Here is a 22213-nt window from a genome sequence, read left to right as displayed (position 1 = left end):
CGCTGGGCACAGTTCCTCCGCTGCCGCCTGAACACTGCATTCTCATGCTTCCCCTTCCCCTGTCCGCCGCAGCCCGGGCAAGGAAGCCCTCGTGCCCCATCTCTCCCGTCTGCCGGGCACAATGAGGCCCCACGCGAGCTCCAGCGGCGCCGCCGCCCCCCAAGCGCGCTTCCCTCCAGCCGCTCTTGCGCGCTTCTGCAGTTACGCCGTCCCGAGCGTGCCTTGCTCTGGCGGCTCCCCTAATCTCCCCCCGCGCCTCCAACGAAAACATTTCCCCTGTTCCTTACGGACTGAAAAAAAGGGGAAAAATCGTTTATAGGTTACTCATACTTCATGGGGAACCGGAGAGCTTCATTAGGGAGCTGAAGCCAGCCAGCGCAGGTAATTGTGCCTAGCAGCCTGGCACTTGCCTCTCATTCCCATGGGCCCCAACCCCATCCGCTCTTTCCCGTAACCTTGGTCTTGGACAGTTGTCTCTCTCCTTTACTGTGTCTCTCCCCTCTGTGAGCTCAGGCTGAGTATCCGGTACCACTGTCAGAACTGCCCCCGTGGGGCACTGCCCCCGGAGACATAGCGCGACCTGACCAAATCCCCATGGTCCCTTGTTCGATTCATCTCAGACACTAATGCTAAGAAAAGGAATTAGGAATGGAATATCCACCATATCTAGAGTGCTATTTATAATTACAGCAAAACTTCAGATAATGATGCAGCAAACTTCATTTCTATAGGCATTTTTCTTCCATTTAGCTTTTCTTTTAATTTTCGGTTAAACGACCTGCCCAAGGTCACACAGCTAGGATATTATTAAGTGTCTGAGAGGGGATTTCAATTCAGATCCTCCTGACTCCAGGGCTGGTGCGCTATCCGCTGCAACACCTAGCTGTCCCAGCCCCATAGTTTTGTAGCAAGGCAATCCTTGAATCACATAATTAAAAAATTCCACTTTGGGGAGCCAGTGCTCCCCAACATTTGCAGAAGTAAATGTGGAGTCATCTATGGATATGTGGACAGCATTAATTGTAGGAGATCAAAAAGGTTACCTGAAAGAGGAGGCTTTTGAATTGAGCCTCAAATGGAAGTAGAGAATTTGAAGAATAAAAGTAAGGAAGGAGAATATTCCAAGCATGGTGAAAAGGGGTTAATTTGTATAAAAGTTCAGGGGTCAGATTTGAAATTATGTAAAGCAGCAAGTAGACCAGTTTGGCCAGACTGTAGGATGAATAACAAGAATTAATAAAAAAAAAATATTTTTAGAAAAAATTGGATAGAACCAATTTGCAAAGAGCTTAAACTTCCAGAGACATTTGTATTTTTATTTCTAGAGACTATATTGGATCACGAAGTTCTTTAACTCAGGAAGTGATGCTTGTGCTTTGGGAATATTAATTTTGTATCTTTGTGAAGGAGAGATTAGAGAGGGGAACAGCTCGAGGTTGTGATAATAGTTCAGGTGAGAAGTGATGGTCTGAAATAGGGTGATGACTGTGAGGAAAGGGCAGGGTGAGATGTAGCAAATGTACAGGTAGAATTGTTAGGATTCAGTAACTGATATTGGGAGAAAGGAAGAGCAAGGATGACCCCCAAGATTAATAACCTGGGTGAATGGAAGACTGGGAATTTAAGGAAGAAGTGTGAGCTTGGGGCAAAGAGAAAGAGCTCCTAGTTAGGACATGTTGAATTCAAGATGTCTATGGGAGTAACCTTGAGATCACTGGAAGGTGGCAGAGCAGTAGTAGCTGGGAGACCAAGAAAGGTCTTCTGGCAAAAGTAGTAGTGTATAAGTAGAGTCTTGAAGGAAACCTAGAATTCTAAGAGGTTAAGAGGGGGACAGTCAGGGGATGGAATGTCATATAGAAATTCATACACTATAATTTGTTTTACAATTGTCCAATTAATGGGTACTATAATTATTCATCCATTTTTTGCTGCTATAAAAATATTACTGTAAATATTTGGAGTATATATAGAAAAAAAGAGGTGTATTTGGGATGCTCAGGCAGAGAAGTCCAACAAGACAGTTGGACTTTATAGATCTGGAGTTCAGGATGGAGAAAAGGGTTGAATACATCTATTTGGGGTCATTTGCATAAAGATGATAATTGAACCCATAGGAACTGATGAGTCCAACAAGAAAGAAAATATAGTGAGAGAAGAGGAAACAGGAGAGCCCTGTGATAAACCCATGCAAAGAAGATGAGATTTAAAAAAAAAATTTTATTTAAGGCAGTGGGTTTAAGTGACTTGCCAAAGTCACACATCTAGGTAATTATTAAATGTCTGAGGTCAAATTTGAACTCAGGTCCTCCCAACTCCAGGGCTGGTGCTATGCCACCTGCTGCCCTGGAAGATGGGATATTGGTGATGATCCAGCAAAGGAAGTTGAGATGGAATACTCAGATGGTAGAAGGAGAACCAAGAAAGTGAAATGTGATGATACCCCTAAGAGGGGAGTATTCAGGAGGGAGGTATACTCAAGAATATCAATATCAAATGCTGTAGATTGTCAAGAATGATGAGAATGGAGAAAAGGACTTTGTATTTAATTACTAAAAGATTATTGGTTACAGGGGAAATTTAGACAAAAGATATCCATAAAATTTATTATTATTATTTTTTTTTAGGTTTTTGCAAGGCAAATGGGGTTAAGTGGCTTGCCCAAGGCCACAGCTAGGTAATTATTAAGTGTCTGAGACCAGATTTGAACCCAGGTACTCCTGACTCCAGGGCTGGTGCTTTTTCCACTGTGCCAACTAGCTGCCCTTATTATTTTTTTATAAAAGATTTTATTTATTTTGAGTTTTACAATTTTTCCCCTAATCTTACTTCCCTCCCCCCACCCCCCACAGAAAGCAATTTGTCAGTCTTTATATTGTTTCCATTTTGTACATTGATCCAAATTGAGTGTGATGAGAGAAAAATTTATTTTTTTAAAAAAAGATTAGGTGGGGCAGTGGATAGAGCCTGGCCCTGGAGTCCGGAGTACCTGAGTTCAAATCAGACACTTAATAATTGCCTAGCTGTATGGCCTTGGGCAAGCCACTTAACCCCATTGCCTTGCAAAAACCTAAAAAAAAAAAAAATTAAATTAAAAAAAGATTATTGATACCATTGGAGTATTAGGTTTAGAAGGGAGTAGGAGATGAGGAAGTAGTCTCTGAGTGAAGATAGCTTCTTCTAGGACTTTGACAATGCAAGGGATGACTACCTCAGGATGATGGCCTAAGGGAAGTAAAGTCAGTTTGTTTCTTTGTTTTATGGATGTGTGATACCTAGTTTATGTGTTGTCAAGAGAAAGAGGACAAAAGAAGATTAAATATTAGAATGTGAGAGGGAATGATTGAAGAAATTGGATTAGGAGATGGAAAGAAATGGAATCAATGCATAACAAGTCAAGACAATTTATTAAAGGTCAGACTAATTAATGCCAAGGTCTAATGGGAAAAATGATATGCAAATAACTCTACAAATAAGATTTATATATGATAAGCTTAGTGTAATGACAGTGACATTAAAGGAAAATCAGGAAACTAAGAGAGATTAAGTTTTGCTAGAAAGATCACCTTTTTCTCTCTGAGTGAAGGAGGAGAGAATAGACTGGTTTCCAGGGAATGTGAAACACAGAATCAAGAAGAGGGGGTTGTGATAATGGATAGCCTCAACTCTCTTGATGTAACTCTAAGGTGAGGTCCTCTGTTGTAAGGGAAAGGAGAGAAGAGAAGTTTTGTTTTTGTTTTTTAGAATTCAGTGAAATTTTAGCCTAGGATGGAATTACAGGCAGAGAGGGACCATGTCTTTCTCTGGACTCAGGCTATCCCCTCATTAAAATGGACCCAAGTCCTTAGGAGCCCAGAGTTCTTGGGTGGGGCTGAGCTAGACCTTGGGTTCTGGGGAGATTTATAATGGAAAGAAACACCCTTTGGAGGCAGAAAATGACTTTCAAAGCCTTTTCTCCAAAGAATATCTTTCCTATTGCCACTAGCATAGGCACCAGCAGAAAATTGAGGAGATTTTCATGTTCTTCCTGTGTGGATGGACCCCACCCAATAAATTTTGGAGATTTCTCAAGATATGAAGAGTCTTTATTTGATTCTCGAGAAGTGGGCATCAACTCAACCATACATATGGTAGAGTGAAGCAATGGGTACAAGCAGCAGAAGCAATATATATGATTCCTAATGTGATTCCTCCCCCCACACTGACCCATCCTCATTAGTTAAGATTGTCATCTTCACAATCTAAGCTTGTAAATTGATTTAAAGAAAAGCACATAATTCAAACAAAGACATGTTTCTCCTACGGCCCTGAGGAATGTTTGGACATCTGGACTAAGTAGATAAAGGAGCAAGGTCAGTTTGCTCTTTACATTTCGGTCATGGTAACATCAACCTACATACTAGGAGTTGCTTGTCAGGGGAGGAGGAGCGGAAGAGACATAACCCATAGCTCTGCTCATTCTAATCTATAGTATTCTCCTGAAGAAATATCAGAGGCTAGGTGGCCTAGTGGCTAAAGCACCAGCCCTGGAGTCAGGAGTACCTGGGTTCAAATCCGGTCTCAGACACTTAATAATTACCTAGCTGTGTGGCCTCAGGCAAGCCACTTAACCCCATTGCCTTGCAAAAACCTAAAAAAAGAAAAAAAAAGAAATATCAGACTTTATCCCCTTCATTCCCTAACTTTCCAGTCTAGATATCAGACAAAATTTGGGCAAGATTAAAGTTTTTAAGTGTGAAAGTTAAAATAAACACACACACAATAATATTTTTATTGATTGATTTTTTTTATATAGTTTAACCCCATTTGAACTGTTCAGAGACCTCTTCTTCCTGAAATCCATCACTGAGAAATAGAGGTCAGCCTGGACCCTGAAATGCCCAGTTCAGCCAGTAAATAAATCTTTGAATCTGAACCTTGAGACAAACTTTGTTGTCTGTTGACTAGCCTTGATAAACATAGAAAGACTTTACCCACCCCTTGGTTGCTGTGATTGCTCTTAAAAACATTTACTGTGTAGGATTGGAAGTAATCTGAATTACCAAAATAACCAACGAGAATGGGGATGGGAAATAAGCAAAATTGGGCTGTTGTCTAGGATTAATGTCCTGGGTGTGCATGTGTAGGGGGTGGTGGTTGAGAAGGGTAGAGGAGGGTAAAGAGTTGGAACATGGTTCATTGAGGATACTTTGTAATTATCATTTTATTTCTTCATTAAAGTGCTCCTCTGGGGTCTCAAGAGGGCAAAGAAGTCATCCTAGGTTCTTGGAAGCTTATATATTAGGAAAGCACAAGCTCCTGTATTCTAATGGTATCCTAATGTATCTTAATAGCCTGGAAAAATGTCCAATGGCAGCCAATCTTGTGTGCCCACTTTATAAAGAGTCCAACTAGGTTCTAAACTATTCACTAGAGTGTTAGCCTCCTGATGAAATGATAAATGAGAAAAAATATATACACACATACATACATACATATATACATGCATGCATATCTATATAAGTACCCACATACACTCACACACATAGTGAGACTTTATGCAACTCTGCTTCACTTAAATCCAATTGACTGACAAGTGAAGACATCACCCATATGTCATTTTTCAAAAACAAAGGATGAGGGGGTGATTAGGTGGCACAGTGGATAGAGCACTGGCCCTGGAGTCAGGAGTACCTGGGTTCAAATCTGGTCTCAGACACTTAATAATTACCTAGCTGTGTGGCCTTGGGCAAGCCACTTAACCCCATTTGCCTTGCAAAATCCTAAAAAAAAAAGCCCCTTGTATTCCAAACAGGTGGCTCACTCTCTTAACTTTTGATAAAACTACTTTTTACAAACTACTAGAATAGTAGACTTTTCCCCATGAAAAAATCTTGCATTCAAAAAAACTCACAAGACCCCTCTTGTTTGATGATAAGTAGACTGTTCCTAAACCTTGTGTTCCAAGACAAGTTACATTACTTTAATAAGATAGTTATAATCCTAAAGGTTATTCTCACCATCTGGATGGTGAGGTAATATTTTATGAAAACCTTTCATTCTTTTGTTGCTGGGGTAGATTTTCACAAGTAGAATGTAAATCTGAAGACTAACCAATAAGTTGACATAGAGGGACAATAGGGAGGAGGAAGAGGGGATCCTATTAGGCCATATAACCTTGCTTGACTGCCAATTTCGGGCAGCTCCTTGATCTTCATTACCTTTGTGAGACTTGGAGTGTGCCCTTTTTTTTTTTTCTCAGAGTATTCTATATTTTTTAAAGTGAATTTTTATCCCACACACCTTTTTCTACTTTCTACACTAGTTTATTCCTTCTACTCTGGAGTTAGAGGGAAGGTCATTTTCAAACCTCAATTAGAACACATAAATAATGTCCTAGGTTTGACTTTCATTCAGAAGCCTGGCATATCCTTAAGTTTTGATAAGTCTAGTTCTTTCCTAATTGTAGACTTGATTGCATGAACTATAAATTGGCCCAATCTGCAAGGTTCTGATTGACTGCCCCTTTAAAGCTAGGCAACCTTTTTATCACCGCCTCCATGTTCCTGGAGCTGGGAATCAACTTTCTTCATTTTCAGATTTAAAAGCTAGTACCTTCTCCCAAGTCCAGCTTTTAGTTTAAGAGTGTTTCCTTCAAGTATAAGCTTTCAAGTCCATTTGCCAAGTTGGAAAGAGTGCCACTGGGTCCAGATGTTTGCAAGTTGATGAATGAGTCATTAAATAAGCTCCTGCCTGGGGTGTCATTCACCTCATATGCTCTCCCTTCTCCCCAAAGTGGTTAGTTAAATACCTATCCGACAACACTTTGAAATACGGAGAAAAAATAATTCCCACCCTTGCTTCAGTCCCCTGTGAAGGACACAGAAAAGCTGGGGCAAAAATTCCATGACTTTGAATCCTCCACCCCCATGGTTCCAGACTTTTTATACTTTACACAATCCATACTTCAGGTTCAGTGAGACTGGCTTTGCTGTTTCCTGAATAAGATGTTACATCTCTCAGCTCTGGATTATTTTCTCTAGCTGCACCCTTGTCTAGAAGCTTCTCCTTTTTCATTTAGCTTCCCTGGCTTCTTTCAAATCTCAGCTAAAATCCCATTTTCCACAGGAAGTCTTTCTCAATACCTCTTAATTCTAATGCTTTCCCTCTGTTATTTCAATCATAAACATTATCATTTTTATTTATACTGTGTATAGCTTGTTTGTACACATTTGTTTGCATGTTGTCTCTCATTAGATTGTGAATTTATTGAGAGCCTATTTTTAAATTTTATTTTTATTTTCAGTTGCAAATTAGTTCCCTTCCTGCATCCCCTCCCCCATCCACTGAGAAGGCAAGAAATACAGGGACTGTTTTTTTTTTTCTTTGTATCCCCCAGCACTTACTACAATGTCTGGCATAGTTGGGTTTTTTTTGTTTGTTTCTTTGTTTTGTTCACTTGAGTCAGACTCTGTAATTGCATTTGGGTTTTCTTGGCAAAGATACTGGAGGGGCCCCTAGGCTGCACAGTACCCTGGAGACAGGAGGATCTGAATTCGACCTCCAATAAGCTGTGTGATCCTGGACAAATTACTTAACCCAGATTACTTTAAAAAAAAAAAAAAGCAAAGATGGTAAGCTATTTTGCAATTTCCTTTTCCAGCTCATTTTATAGGTGAGGAAACTGAGGCAAACAGGGTGATGTGATTTACACAGTCTCACAGTCTGAGGCCAGATTTGAATTTAGGAAAACACTCTATCTGTTCTACCACCTAGCTATCCCTGATACACAGTAGTAGGAGGTTTTTTTTTGGGGGGGGGGTTGTTTTTTTTTGCAAGGCAATAGGGTTAAGCGGCTTGCCCAAGGCTACACAGCTAAGTAATTATTAAGTGTCTGAGGCTGGATTTGAACTCAGGTACGCCTGACTCCAGAGCCAGTGCTCTATCCACTATGACACCCTAGCTGCCCCTGGTAGGGGCTTAATAAAATCTTATTGACAGATAGATAAGGGACCTGGGATATAATGGCCAACAAAACTTTTAACACTGTCATGTTTTCTATAATATCTGATTTATGTTGTTCTAGATCTCTTTCTTGTTATGAATGAGTGCATAAGGATGTGATCTTGCATCACAGAATTTTGCCACTCTAAGAGATAGCCTTCCTCTTGGAAAATAAATGAATTAATATTAATGTTAGGGACGTTTATGATGAAAGAGGAACATTAGGGAAATATTTGTCTAGCCTTTCCTATAATATTAAGGAACTATTGTCTGGGCTTGTCTGGCATTTTCTGTGGGCCTCTGACTTCCTCCTCATGGTTCAGCCTAATCCTCTTGTGAAATGTAAATTCACTGAAATGATAATGTATGGGATAAAAATGCACTTAAAAAAATATAGAGACTCCTCTGAACAAAAAAGTTTATTTTGGCTTTTCTTGAGAAAAGGGCACACTCCAAATCTCACAAAGTGAAGATCAAGGAGCTGCCCTGAATTGACAGTCAAGCAAGATTATATGGTTTAATGTGATACCCTCCTTCTTCCTATCATCCCTCTCTGTCGACTCATTGATTAGTCTTCAGAGTTACATTCTATGTGTGAAAAATCTACCCCAGCAGCAAAGAAAAGAATGAAAAGTTTTCATAAAATATTACCTCACCATCCAGATATTGAGAAAAACCTTCAGGATTATAACTATCTTATTGAAGTAACAGTCTACTTATATCAAATAAGAGAGTCTTATGAGCTAATTTGGAATGCAAGGTTTTTCTCATGGGAACAGTCTACTGTTCTCCCACTTACCATAGTTTTATCATCAAATATGTGACTAACTAAAAATGCAGGGTCTTTCTGGAAATAGTGCACTATTCCCCCTCCCCCAACAGAACTGGGAGAGTGCCTGGCTTGAAATGCAGGCTCTCTCTCCCTCTTTCTTCTAAGAATAGTCTAAGAGTAATGGTCTGTCTTTGTTTTAATGATTTTTAATCCTGAGAGGACTTCACTAGGAATATTAACTCTTAAGAGGGAATATCCCACTCAAACCCTCCCGTTTTTTTTCTAAATATATATTTGTATATATATTTGGCATCTGAAGTCCTCTCACACTATCCTTGATACCCTCTCAGGTTCTATTCTCTCTCTTCCTGTCCACTTGGGATCCATCTTCTCCTTGGAACCCTGACCAAACAACTCATACACACACACACACACACACACACACACACACACACACACACACACACACACACACACACACATATACACAGAGACACAATGGAGAAAGATGAACTCTGGTTTCTCTTTCTTCCCCTGGAAACATTCAATATCTTTCTGTATCTGCAGAGTCCATTCCAGTCTCCAATTCAGATGACTTGTTGAGATCTCCTCTTCTGGTAAAGGAACTTCTTATCAGAAAGATTCACATTTTCATCATTAGACCATAAAATTCTAAAGGTTTCAAAATTCACATTTTTCCTTGCTCACTGTCACATTGATATACATACTTTACTTTAACAAAAATACAACTTCCATAATTGTTCACTTCACAATTGAATGTTGAAAATTATCAAGTTAACTTGAGCTTATAACATTTACATTAGATGACCATCTTTGTACAAAGAGTGTACAGCAAGTGACATACAAATAGCCTCAATCTCTTGCTCTCTTCATTAAAATAATAACTCGATTATCCTTAACTAAAATAAATTCTTTTTTCCCAAAATGTTTCTTTTTTATTAAAGATTTTATTTATTTTGACTTTTACAATTTTTCCCCTAATCTTACTTCCCTCCCCCCACCCCTCACCCCTCACCCCCACAGAAGGCAGTTTGTCAGTCTTTACATTGTTTCCATGGTAAACATTGATCCAAATTGAGTGTGATGAGAGAGAAATGATATCCTTAAGGAAGAAACATAAAGTATAAGAGATAGCAAGATCAGACAATAAGATATCAGGGTTTTTTTTCCCTAAATTTAAGGTAATAGTCCTGGGTCTTTGTTCAAACTCTGCAGCTCTTTCTCTGGATACAGATGGTATTCTCCATTGCAGACAGTCCCAAATTGTCCCTGATTGTTGCACTGATGGAATGAGCAAGTCCATCAAGGTTGATCATCACCCCCATGTTGCTGTTAGGGTGTACAGTGTTTTTCTGGTTCTGCTCATCGCACTCAGCATCAGTTCATGCAAATCCCTCCAGGCTTCCCTGAAATCCCATCCCTCCTGATTTCTAATAGAACAATAGTGTTCCATGACATACATATACCTCAGTTTGCTAAGCCATTCCCCAATTGAAGGACATTTACTTGATTTCCAATTCTTTGCCACCACAAGCAGGGCTGCTATGAATATTTTTGTACAAGTGATGTTTTTACCCTTTTTCATCATCTCTTCAGGGTATAGACCGAGGAGTGGTATGCTGGATCAAAGGGTATGCACATTTTTCTTACAAATAGTGTTTTTTATACATTAATAAAATTTTCTTGTTTAAAAGTAAACAAAATACCCCCTTACCCCAAAAAATATAGACTCGCTTGAGCGATAAAGGGGAGAGAAAAAATTAAAATAAAAAAAATAATAGTAATAATTGTAGGTATGGCCAGGTGGAGCAATGTATGAAGCACCAGCCCTGGAGCCAGGAGCACCTGAGCCCACATCTGGCCCCATACACCCAACAATCACCCAGCTGTGTGACATGCAAGCCACCCCAACCCCACTGCCCTGCAAAAAACAAAAAAAAAAAAGACCCAAAATAAAATAAAATAATAATAATAGTAGGGGTGGCTGGGTGGCAGACAGAGCATTGGCCCTTGAGCCAGGAGCACCTGGGTCCAAATCCGGCCCCAGACACCCAATGATCACCCTGCTATGTGGCCCCAGGCAGGCCACCCAGCCCCACTTGCCCTGCACCCTCCCCCAAATAATAATAACAAAAAATGTGTTTCAGTCTTTGTTCCAACACCATCAACTCTGTCGTGAGTGGATCACATTCTTTATGATAAGTCCATCACAAAAGTTACTTCCATATTTATCCACCGTTGCCATTGCTGATCGCAAGTCCCTCCTTTCTTATTTCTCCACTACCATGTACTATATTTTCTCTCTCCTCTCACTCTGACTCTGCTGTAGGGTAGCTGAGTGGCACAGCAGACAGATCCCTGGTCCTGGGGCCAAGAGGCCCCCAAGCCCCCATACCACCCCTTAGGCCTAGCATCCACCTGGCCCTATGGTCCCAGACAGGCCTTCCAATCCCAGCCCCTTGCAAGAAGTAAAAAAGAAAATGTGTCATATCTGACCACTCTCCCCACATGGTCCATCCTCTCCTCCATCACTCACATCCCCCCCTTCCCCCTGTCCCCCCCTCCTTCTTACTCCAGATGTCTATACCCCATTGAGTATATTTGCTGTTTCCTCTCCTAGTCACCTCTGATGAGAGCGAAGTTTCCCTCATTCCCCCTTGCCTTCCCCCCTTTCATATCATTGCAATAACTCATTGTAATAAAGAAAAATCTTATTATATGAAATATCTTGGCCTATTCCCCCTCTCCTTTTTCTTTCTCCCATTACATTTCCCTTTTTTCTATTGACTCCATTTTTATACCATATTTTATCTTCAAATTCAGCTCTCTCCTGTGCTTCATCTATAAAAGCTCCTTCTACATGCTCTATTAAATGAGAAGGTTCATATGAGTATTATCAGTGTCACTTTTCTATGCAGGAATACATGCAGTTCATCATCATTAAGTCCCTCATATTTTCCCCTTCTCCTCCAATCTCTATGCTTCACTTGAGTCCTGTAATTGAAGATCAAACCTGTTCAGCTCTGGCCATTCCAACAGGAACATTTGAAATTCCCCTGGTTCATTGAAAGTCCATCTTTTGGGGCAGCTAGGTGGTGCAGTGGATAAAGCACTGGCCCTGGAGTCAGGAGTCCCTGGGTTCAAATACTGTCTCAGACAGTTAATAATTATGTAGCTTTGTGGCCTTGGGCAAGCCACTTAACCCCACTTGCCTTGCAAAAACCTAAAAAAAAAGAAAAAAGAAAAAAAAAGTCCATCTTTTTCCCTGGAAGAGGTCATTCATTTTTGCTGGGTAGTTGATTCTCCGTTGCATTCCAAGCTTTTTTGCCTTCCGGTATATTATATTCCAAGCCCTATGAGCTTTTAATGTAGTTGCTGCTAAGTCCTATTTGATCCTGACTGTGGCTCCACGATATTTGAATTGTGTCCTTCTGGCTGCTTGTAATATTTTCTCTTTGACTTGGGAGTGTTGGAACTTGGCTATAATATTCCTGGGGATTGGTTTTTGGGATCTCTTTTTCAGGAGGATTGGTGGATTCTCTCCATTTCTATTTTGCCCTCTGCTTCTTTCAGGGCAATTTTCCTGTAGTAATTCTTTGAAAATGATGTCAAGGCTCTTTTCCTGATCATGACTTTCAGGTATTCCAATAATTTTTAAATTATCTTTCCTAAATCTGTTTTCCATATCAGTTGTTTTTTTCAATGAGATGTTTCATATTTTCTTCTAATTTTTCATTTTTTTGGTTTTGAAGTAATGAGTCCTGATTTCTTGTATATTCATCAATCTCCCTGAGTTCTATGCTTTGTCTGAAGGATTTGTTCTCCTCAGAGAGTTTTCTTATCTCTTTTTCCATCTGGCCAATTTTGCTTTTTAAAGCACTCTTCTCATCAATAACTTTTTAAACTGTTTTATCCATTTGACCTAAGCTGGTTTTTAGCATGCTATTTTCTTCAGCATTTTTTTGGATTTCCTTGACTAGGCTGCTGACTTCATTTTCATGTTTTTCCTTCATCTCTCTCATTTCTTTTCCCAGTTCTTCTTCTAACACCCTCATTTGATTTTTTTTTTTTTATTGCAAGGCAATGGGGTTAAGTGGCTTGCCTGAGGCCATGGGACTAGGTAATTATTAAGTGTCTGAGACTGGATTTGAACCCAGGTACTCCTGACTCCAGGGCCGGTGCTTTATCTACTACGCCACCTAGCCGCCCCCTTTTTTTTGGGGGGGGGGTTAAATGCATTTTATTTTAGACAACCTACATGACATGTTTTTTAAAACAATGCCTCCACTCCAAATAAATCAAGGTCAAAAATAAAGGAATAAAGCTCAAGATGACATCAGTCCAAGTTTGTCCAAGTCCTGGTGGTTGTGTAGATGACAAAAAGCAGCAGCCAGTTATGATGACAAGTGATTCAAAGTAATCAGCTGAATTTGTTAACATTTCTCCATTTCTAAACCATCCTTAAAGAAAATCATATATGGGGTCACACCATCCTCACGGAAGTCCAGGAGGGCCACCATGCCATCTGGATTCATGTTTTCACCTATGAAGAACTGATAGTTTTTAAAATTAGCAAGGATATGTTTGATTTGTTCTGCAGCTCCCATCATAAAAGGTTTTACTCTATCTGGCTTGTTTTCTTCAAGTCTGCCTTTGATTGATTTCATGTAGTCTTTGATGTACATTTTGTAGGACTCTTGTGAAACTAGTTTCTTGCAGATGATGGTTTATTACTATATCAACTCCAGTGATTACGGTGGCATCTGTTCCTTCACCCCCAGGACCTTCAGCAGAGGCATTTCCACTGATGAGTGAATGATCAATGGTACCCTCTGTCCTACTGACCATCTTCCCCTTCACCTCCAGGCACAGCCCGTTTGCGATCTCCCGGATCTTGTAAATGTTGGAGAATATCTCATCATGGCTGATGAGGTCCCAGTAGATGATCATGGTGGCACTGGGGGGAGGGGGGAGCTGGCAGAAAAGCCTCATTTGATTTTCAAAGTCTTTTTTGAGCTCTGCCATAGCCTGAGCCCAATTTCTGTTTTTCTTGGAGTCTTTAGATGCAGGAGCTTGTGCTTCCTCATCTTCAGACTGAGTATTTTGATCCTTCTTGGGATCATAGATAATGTATTTCTCAATGGTGTTCCTCTTTTTTCTCTCTGCTTGCTCATTTTCCCAGCCTAAGCCTGTTTTGGGGGTGCTTCCTGAGCTTTTGGGACACTCCCACAAGGTTCTCAGTGTGTGAGGCTCTGTCCTCCCTCCCGGTCTGTGAATGACCATAAGCGCCCCCCTCTGCCAGGGGGCCGAGGTGGGGGGGCCCTGCTGTTCTATGGGGGGGTCTAGATTTTGATCAGGATCTGAATGTGGTCAGAGCCCCAGAGTCCTGTTCCAGAGGCAGAGGACAGAGCTCTGCAGTCTCTCTTCACTCCCCTCCCTCAGCTCAATGGGCTCATGCCCTGGGGGCTCCTGCTTACTGACTCTGCCTGCTTATGTTTCCTGGATCTGGAATGCAGTGGCCAGGCTGCTCTCTGTGTACCCTGAGGGCTGAAATTCAAGTGCTAGCTCTGACAGAGGTCCCCTGGCTGTTCCCCCAATTTGTGCTGGGTGCTCCCCGGGGCATGGATCAGGAAACTCCCTCGCTGCTGTGAGCTGCGGTTCCCAGCGCCCTGGGGATGCCCCTGGAGGCTGAAGTTCTTTTGCTCTGGTGGACACCCCTCTAGCAGCTGCCCCTCCAACCTGGGGAGCAGAGCCTTTCTGCTCTTTTCCAGGTTACCTTGAGTAGGAGAACTGTCTCACTGGGTCCCTCTGTGGGTTCTGTCTCTCGAAAATTTAGTTGAAGTCCTTAGTTTCGAAGATTTATGAGAGAGCGCCTAAGACACTATCCACTCCTGTCACCATCTTGGCTCCGCCCCCCCCCAAAATATTTCTTAACTAAACTATAGGTGATTCTTCTCCTGATATACTCAACTGGCTTACATTGCCTTCTCAAAGTAAAACTTGAAACTGCTACTGCACAGAAATGTATCTTGAGATTACATAACCTTCTTTATTCTTCTTACCTAAATATCCTCTTCCTAGCATAAAATAAAACAAAATAAAATAATCTTAATTCTCAAAACATATAGCTAACAGCAGAGGTTAAAAACCACATGCTGGCTTCTCTAGCTATTAAACTCCACTTGACTTAAAATTTTTATGTCAGATTGACTTTTAGTGATTTATTATAAATATCTAGGACATCAAAGGAAAATTACGGGGCAGCTAGGTGATGCAGTGAATAGAGCACAGGCCTTGGAGTCAGGAGTACCTGGGTTCAAATCTGGTCTCAGACACTTGATAATTACCTAGCTGTGTGGCCTTAGGCAAGCCACTTAATCCCATTTGCCTTGCAAAAAAAAAAAAAAAGGAAAATTCCTTTACAGATATAATTTTGAATATCAGTTTTCAGGCAGAGGTCATGTGGATAGTCAAATGCCTTATCTGATGATACATTATTCAAATGTCACATTTGGGGAAGTCAAGTCAAAAGGGTCCAACCTCAGGTTGACCTGAAAAGTCGCCCCTTCAGCTTTTTCTCCCAATATACCTGTCACCTGTGTAGTGTCCAAACCTCCTTCGGGATTCCAGACTTCAAGAGAGCATTGACTCAACAGCACTTTCTTTGTTGATCATACCTGATGTCAGACACAAAACAAAACAAAAGCCAATCGAAAAGTCCCATGATCTAAAATAGTAATTCTATCTAATTAGATCTCCAAGTGAATCCACTTCACAAGGACTAAATGCTAATTCTAATCTGGATTGGGGGGGGAGGGGCTCACAATCAGCCTCCTTCTCTACACATATATCACCCATAACTACTCTCAGTGTCCTTGCCATCAGAATACATTAAATAAAGTGGTTTTCTAAACATTCAAAAAGCAGTCACATTCTCCCAGCATCTGGGGTATTTCTTAACATACCAAAAAAAAAACAAAACCCAAAAAACTTCTCACAACTCTGTTTCATAATTCAACCAGAAGGCCTAACCTCCAGGTGGCACTAACTTCTAATCTTAGACCCACATCTCTTTGTCTGAAACCATATCTGTTTTATCTTTGGACAAAGATAATATATTAGAGGCCTCTTGGCTAGTCTGCTGTATTACAATAAATACACACCTCTTTTAGCTAGGAGATTATTCTAAGAATTCTCACATAACAATTAGCCAGAGATTGTCACAAAAAAAAAATCACAAATTATTATCATTATTTTCATTCCCATGTTACTCAGGTGCTTTTACTTCAAAGCAAACAACCACAGATTTAGGATTATAAAGCTATATATATTTATTTATATATTTATCTACAGACACATATTATCAGAAATATTCCAATTTATACACACACACACACACACACACACACACACACATACACATATATGTATGATTGGCAAGTTCTTATGCAAACAATTCTCTATAATAGACCTGTTTAATTAACCATGTTTGAAATATAAATTATTACTTTTCTGAATTCATTCAACCCATTAGAATATCTCTAAATTTAATAAAACAGTAATAAGTGTAATTCATTAAGAACTAGATTTCACAAAACAATCTTTCCATTATTACATTTATACCTGGACCTACAGTTCCAGAGCAAGGTCCCAACACATCATTTAAAAATTTCAGGGAACCCAGAGGGTCATGACCTTTGATAATTTCCCTCATTATCCTTACAAAGCAATCAATCATTAATTCCAGGTTCGACCACATCACAGTAAAATAGCTTATATTTCCAAAGATAGATCACATGCTTGATAACACTCTTCAATATTTTATTCATTGATAAGTCATCTAATTAGAATTACATAATTTTTAATTTCCTAATCATTTTCCAAAGTCCCCCACATTTATACAACATTATTGGAAAGAGTATCTTGTAGTATCTTGCAGTTACACTATCCTTCTGAATCTGCATTTTAACATGGGGGAAGAAATTTGCAATTTTACATCTTTAAAATTTAAACATTAAATCCTTAACCTACATGAAACAAAGTTTTCATGCTGACATCTCATTCTCTTAAAGTAAAACAAAACAACTGGTTCTCTTAAAGTTAACCTTATAATTAAGTATCTTTTACACACCAGCTTCTTCTGAATTTGTGCTTTATAAGCTTATTTATCTCTTCTTCCAAATACACTTCTATTTTCAAAACAAAGAAAATAAGATTCTCCATGAATTTAGTCTTATATATATGATAATTTCTTTTTTTTTAGGTTTGTTTTTTTTTTTTTTGCAATGCAAATGGGGTTAAGTGGCTTGCCCAAGGCTAGGTAATTATTAAGTGTCTTAGACTGGATTTGAACCCAGGTACTCCTGACTCCAAGGCCCGTGCTTTATCCACTACACGACCTAGCCACCCAACATTGATCTTACATATAGATATTCCCTTCTATAAACATGAGGTGAAAAAAATAAACAAAGCCTTTCACAAATTCTCTGGGCCAAAAATACCTTGATCTGTTGGCAAGGTATTCTCTAGTTTTCTCAAAACAAATCTTTACAAATCTTTACAAATGTGATAGGTTAAACCTCAATACATTCATTGTTCATTGTTGTAACAGAATCTTAAATTCTCAAAAAAAAGTTGTTTAAATCTGTTCTTATACAAAATTTACTAATTTTCACTACATATTTCAATTTCATGTATATTCCCTTTACCCTAGAATTTTGCAGCACAGAAAAAGTCTTAAGACCAGTTGTTGCTAAAAATCCCTTACTGGATTTTCTTTATACTTCTCTTAAATTCCAAAAGTCATATTCAAAATAACCTTAAATCATTTTCTTTTTCAAAGCCTAAAAAATGTTTGCAAATTCTTCTTAACTTTATCAGTGCAATCTTAACTTCTCAATGCTCTATCTTATAAGAGTTTTCTATCTTTACGGACCACCTTTTCTTAATATTAGGACACTTTATGTTCTGGCAATTGGAGATTCCCCTCAATTTGAGATATTAAAAGAATATGTACTAATTCTTTATCTTTGCTGTTTATCATTACTCACTAACCCCAGATTTTTTTTCTCAGATACATGAACTATACCCTAAAAATATTTTGAATTGGTGTTTCCTGATTCCCCTTGTTTAGTAATTCTAAAGCTTGATTCACAGTCTACCCTGACAATAGTTTTGGCAGACTGCCAGCTTCCACCAAGGCCATTCTGTTCTTGTCTATTACAGCATTTCCATTAATTCTTTTTCCTCCTATGACTCTGGAGGAGCCATAAAACATTAAAATAAAAAAAAACCTCTTTTTTTTACAACAAACCCCTTCATTCAGTTTACATATATCTTCAGATTACTTTGTACAAAAGATTAGCACATTATAGAAGCAATGATAACATAATAAAAAATTAACATTTACCTAACAATTGCTTTCATATCAAACTGTTCATATTATTGGGTTTATTGCTTTTCCAATCAATTCACTGCCAGATATTGCAAAAGTGGCACTTGAATGCAATTTTCAGATTCCCCTAACCTCATTTAAATATATATCTCCATTTGAACTTTTAGCTTTTTATACTACCCCCTTTTTTAAAATTGATTTTGAAATCACTTCCCAAGGCTCCCCAAATCCCCCAAATCAATCCTTTTACTTATACTTTACTTATCAAACCTGTCCAAATCTTCTGTCTACATGCTTTAACCAATTTCCATACTTAACAAATGGTTCAAAACCCCCAATTGTCGCTATGCCTTGATTCCCTTCCCAGTACTTTCAGAACCTCTTATTCAAACTATACAACTTACATTTCCCCTTAATATTTTGTTCCACTATTCTTTTTCATTAACTTTTTTTGACTGTAGTTAATACTGTTCTGAACTAGCTATATAAACCACAGACATGATTCCACTTTCCAGAAAACATTTTCCATTCAAAGGATTTAATATTTAATACTTCTTGATTTTAACTGGTAAAACTTTTGAGAAGGCAAACAGCTACTTAAAAAAAATCTTACAGCCTAATTGGAATATCACCTGCTCCCCTCTTCAGATAGAATGGACCACATAACTTTTCTCATAAGGAGGCAGGTCCAAAATCTTTCTTGGGAGCTCTTCTGTTCTTAGGTCCCCACTTGTTCCATTACTCTCTGAAATAACTAACATTACTAGAATCTATACTAATAAACTCCTGAAACTATAATGTTACCATGTCATTCTGGTAAAACATTAACTATTTAGTTTCCCTTTTTCTGGCATTTCTGTGTAACCAAGTTATATACTTTAGAATTAACCTGACTTTCTGGAATTTACTTCCCCAAAACTTTTTCAAATTAAAATAACATTTTTTTCCTGTGATTTCTTTATTTAACGTATTTGGTAATTTTCATTGTCTCTTCCCTGTCTTTTTAACTTCAAAATAAGGTCTCTTTTAACACTTATCTTATTAATTTTTCATGAATCAATTCTCCCTATTATTAATTAGTTCTTTTTCTTAATAAATTCCCTTTTCTGTTCCCATTTCCCTCCCAAGGTTGAGAGATAACAAACTAAAAAAACAAACACCCCCCCCCATCAATGAAGCAGGGAGGAGGAGGAGGAAAAAGCATTCTGGTAACATAGAATCACAGTAAATAAGGGGGGAAGTGGAAAAAGTCAACAACATTTTATCATTTTCTGCACTTTTCCCTTTTTACTTTGGATTTCTTCCCCATTATTAAACCCTAGTGCTCTCAGCCAGCACTTCTGCAACCTTCTGTCTTGTCCCTATGGCCTCTAACCACTTGGACTTCTTTGGAATCTCTCCCTGCAAATTGTATTAATTGCTTGGGAATATTCCCCCCCCTGCCCTTTTTTTTTCTTATCAGATCAACCTGCAGATTTGATCTGACCTGGGCTTGTGTACACAAATTTATGGGCCATGGCGTGATCCCTGGGTCTTCTCCTGTGGTGGGGCCTGTCTCCTTGCAGTGCTGCCTCTGGAAGTCCTCTGGCTTCCAATTTTGCTCAAGTTAAGTCTCCATTCTTTTTTTGTTTTAAGGTTTTTGCAAGGCAATGGGGTTAAGTGGCTTGCCCAAGGCCACAAGGCTAGGTAATTATTAAGTGTCTGAGACTGCAGGTACTCCTGACTCCAGGACCGGTGCTTTATCCACTGTGCCACCTAGCTGCCCTCAAGTTAAGTCTCTCTTTGGGATTCTTCCCTTGCTTCTCAAGGGATCTGCCTGGGCACTAAATCACCAGCTGCTGACAACTTCCAGCATGGCATCTGCTTGTGTGTGTGTGCAAGAGAGTCTTAAGGAGGGGGTTAATTCCCAGTCAGGGAACCAAACTGTGTGGCATAAAGATCCACTTAAAAAAATATAGAGACTCCTCTGAACAACAACAACAAAAAAGTTTATTTTGGCTTTTCTTGAGAAAAGGGCACACTCCAAGTCTCACAAAGGTAGTGAAGATCAAGAAGCTGCCCAGAAATGACAGTCAAGCAAGATTATATGGCCTCATGTGAGCCCCTCCTCCTCCCTATTGTCCCTCTCCGTTGACTCCATTGGTTAGTCTTCAGAGTTACATTGTACTTGTGAAAATTTACCCCAGCAACAAAGGAATGAAAGGTTTTCATAAAATATTACCTCACCATCCAGATGGTGAGAGTAACCTTCAGGACTGTAACTTATCGAAGTATGAGTCTACTTATCATCTACAAGAGGAGTCTTATGATTCATTGGAATGCAAGGTTTTTCTCTAGGGGAACAGTCTGCTGTTCTCCCAGTTAAGATAGTTTTATCATCAAATAGGTGACTAACTAAAAATGCAAGGTCTCTCTGGAAATAGTCCATTATCCACCCCCCCCCCCAACAGAATTGGGAGGGTGCCTGGCTTAGAATTTAAGGTCTCTCTCCCTTTCTTCTAAGAATAGTCTAAGAGTAATAGTCTGTCTTTGTTTTAATGATTTTTAACCCTGAGAGGGTTATTCACTAGGGATATTAACTCTTAAGAGGGAATATCCCATTCAAAAGGAAGTAACTTCAACTGCTTCTCCCTACTCCTCCTCTGCCTGTCTGGCACAGTCTGGCACAGTCTGCCAAGGTGTAAACCTGACTCCAGTCACTTCCAGGTGGATCACTCCTTGACCCCTCCCCCGACTCCTCCCTGCATAGGAGGTGGGGTAGACTCCCTATAAAAGTTCTATTCACCTCCTTACCTCCAAGCTCTTCTTCATGTCCTTCCTCTTCCATGAATGGCAGCTGCTACTGCTGTTCCTTTTCTTCTTTTTTTCCCCAATTGATATTTAATTTTATTTTGCCAATTACATGTTATGAAAGTTTTTCAACACTCTTCCAATGCATGTCCATATTTATAAGTTGCATACTTTCCTTCCACCTTCCCTTCCCAACCCTCTCCCCTCAGTGGTGAGCATATGTGTACATATATATTTTTGTATTTAACAAGTTTACGGATTAGTCATTTTCTGTAAGAAGAATTAGAACTAAGGGGAAAAGAAAGAAAATCATGAGATAGGAAAGAAAAACATAACAGAAATTTTTAAAAAGTGAATATGGTGGCGAAGCTAGGTGGTTTAGTGGATAAAGCACTGACCCTGGAGTCAGGAGGACCTGAGTTCAAATTTGACCTCAGACACTTAAAATAGTTACTAGCTATGTGACACTGGGACACTTAAACCCCATTGCCTTGCAAAAACAAAACAAAAAAAGAAACTTACTTTCTTTAACTTGTTGCCTCCCTAAAGAATTCTGTGAATTAAAAACTCTCTTTTAAAAATTTATTTTATTCTTCCAATTACATATTATGAAAGTTTTTCAACATTCATACATTTGTATATTTATAAGCTACACATTTTTTACCATACTCACTTCCCACTCCCCTCCCCTAGGTAGCAAACAGCATTTGTGTTTAACATGTTTTCTTATTAATCATTTTCTGTATGAGGAATTAGAACTAAGGGAAATGAAAGAAAACCATGGGATAGAAGTAAAAAAATGAGAAGTTTTTAAAAATAATTTGTAACTCTTTGCAGTAACCTGTGAATTTTTTAAATTTATGCCATTTCTCACCCTTCTGAGTCGGAGCCTTAAAATTTCTTCACTGATAATTGAACCCCATTGATTCTTGCAAACCCCTTCCCCCCAACCATTTCCCTAGCTTAATACCTAGCTAAATTAATAAATAAGATATTAATTTTCTTGGTAGGGTCTTTGTGAATTGTACAAGTTTTTTCCTCTCCTCTATGGAATATGTTAGCATTTTACAAGTACAATATGTAGGGCAGGGGGGGAGCCTCTTCCTTAAGAGGACAACCTAAGATAATTCTCCTGGCACTTTCCAGAGAAGTGACATGTATCCTGTGTTAGCTGTTCTATGTTTCTTTTGTTACTATTTCTAAAACTAGCAGAGAAGCTCTCCTCTTTATCCAATCATAACTTCTAAGATGTGTCC

General features: G+C 39.1%; 1 pseudogene; it reads right to left on the bottom strand.

Moving 5' to 3' along the window:
- Positions 1–12999: 12999 nt before the first annotated feature.
- Positions 13000–14110, bottom strand: LOC141511406 (translationally-controlled tumor protein-like; annotated as a pseudogene).
- Positions 14111–22213: the final 8103 nt, after the last annotated feature.

Source organism: Macrotis lagotis, chromosome 2 (genome assembly GCF_037893015.1).
Source record: "Macrotis lagotis isolate mMagLag1 chromosome 2, bilby.v1.9.chrom.fasta, whole genome shotgun sequence".
Lineage (NCBI taxonomy): Eukaryota > Metazoa > Chordata > Mammalia > Peramelemorphia > Peramelidae > Macrotis > Macrotis lagotis.
This window is presented reverse-complemented; position numbering and strand designations above follow the sequence as displayed.